We start from the raw sequence: 2,321 nt of genomic DNA on the forward strand, positions 1-2,321 counted from the left end.
GGAGAAGGTTGGCGATGTGTGGGCACGGAGAAGGTTGGCGATGTGTGGGCACGGAGAAGGTTGGTGTGTGTGTGTGTGTGTGTGTGTCTGTGTCGTGTAGCGCCGATGTAGTGTGAAATGGAGTCAAGCCAAGACGCACAGTCACTGTCAGCGTAGCATTCCATACACCACTAACAAACGGCGCTCTGTAGAGACACGTATCAAATAGCTACTGATGGTTATGAACGACACAGAAGCTATGTTCGATAGTGTTAGCTAATGTTCCGGCCACGGCGGAGCGTCTGCCAGAGGTTTAAATAATGAGAAGATCTAATCATCGGGATGCACCCCAGCTGTGTGCGCCGACAAACCAGCCACCAATCACTGCAACGCAACACAGCTGGGGCGCAGAGCCACAAAAACGGAGAAAATAAAAAGACAAAAAGGAGGAGAGGCAGCGGCCGCCGAGCGGCCCTGACATGCTGATTTATTCAATGAACACAGGTAAAAATTAACATTACACGCTCAGGTATCTTGCACCTCCAACATGCACGCAGATGAAAGACCCCTGAACCCAACAGGCCTAATACATTTATCACTTAGGTTGGGCTGGCCCCATACTAACAGGAACGCCAAACCGTGACGTGTCCCGGTGCCAGCTTTGCAGCTGACCATGGCAATAGTCAAAACATGAAGAAAATCAATGTGTCTGTCTGTTGATTGTGGTGTGTAGCTAAAAACATTCTAACACGACCTCTAGTGACATGTCATGACATTAAACATAAGAAAATATTATGGCTATGGCTACAGTTATACACGTCATAATAATAATAGTAAACATCCTGTCTGCTGACAGTCACACTTTTCTATCTAGTTATCCTTGACCATAAGCATCCTGCAGCATTCATGAGAATGCCTAACTAGACATCCTGTCTACTCTAAACATTTCTAATCCAACAAGTATCTGACCAATATCTATCTGACTAAAAATACCTAACAGTAAAATGATGCAAGTGGGAATGAATGAAAACTGGTGCAGGAAAGGTGTGCCATATTTTCTCTTTCTGCCCTTTACCCATATCAAATCTGTATTTATGAAACAGCCCTTGTCCTAGCAGTGACTCAAGGTATTTGGCAGGTACTGTCATGGATGAGGATAGGCCTGCCTACCAAGCACAGGACCAGGGGTCCAAAAAGTCAGGGGGCCCCTATAGGACAAAGAGTGAAGGGACTCTTAACCTTTCCATTGGAAAGTTAATCATATGACTACAAAAAGCCAAAAAATGAGAACATTTTGATGCAAAACAACCACAAAAAGAAACTGATTACAAATCATATGATTGCTCAACCAGTGAGACTTGCTCCGAGAAATATAAGGTACAGGGCCTTTTACATGTCTGTGCTCAGTGTCCCATTGTTTGGAAAATGAGTTTTTTCATGCTTTTAATCAGTCTCTGTGTCGTCACTCTTCATGTACTTTAAGGACTAGCACTATAATGTTGATTTCAGTTCAGTTGAGTTCAATTCATGTTTAAGACTCACAGCCTTAAATGTAGGAATGAAAATCAAAAGATAGAACGAACTGATCACTGTCAAATAAGAAAATCCAAAGGCCTGACCATGTTTCTACCCACAATGTTTGCCACCTTGCTAATGGATCTGACTGATCAGATCCAGATGAATCCTTTTGCACTCATTCCTGGGGATAAGGACACAGTGAGGGGTTGTGCGATAGACCTCACCGCAAGCAGTGACACCAACGGAGGTGGAAACAGAAACAAGGCATTAGTTGTGTGGATGCTGTAAAGCATACACACTATGCTCTCCCGTTCTTTATTTATTGCGTGGATGCTGTAAAGCATACACACTATGTTATCCAGTTATTTCTTATTATTATTATTATTATGGTTTCTTCCATCTGTTTTTTGGCACATTATAACTCCACCATACTTTCAGCTAAAAAAGCCATCCAGCTATTGTTAGAAAATACCCAATTCTTTTGTTGGAAGCACGAGAAGTGAAGACAAGAGAGGACTGTTTAAAATCAACAGAAAGTTTACTGAAAGTCTGATCACAGGTTGAGTCTTACAGCGCTGGATTCAGAGAGACAGAGCTCCTGCAGGAATACCGGCTTCTGAATCCTGAATTAAGTTTTCACAACACATTTATCTTCTTGGGCTGCTCCGCCCTGGCCAGGGGTGCAACCTTCAATAGTTTGTGATCCTATTGGCCATTTGGTGTGAGCCAGAGCTTGCACTTCCATGTTGGAATATGGTAAATCTAGATGTGTGTGTGTGTGTGTGTGTGTGTGTGTGTGTGTGTGTGTGTGTGTGTGTGTGTGT

This window comes from Monopterus albus, unplaced genomic scaffold (assembly GCF_001952655.1).
Source record: "Monopterus albus unplaced genomic scaffold, M_albus_1.0 scaffold99.1, whole genome shotgun sequence".
Lineage (NCBI taxonomy): Eukaryota > Metazoa > Chordata > Actinopteri > Synbranchiformes > Synbranchidae > Monopterus > Monopterus albus.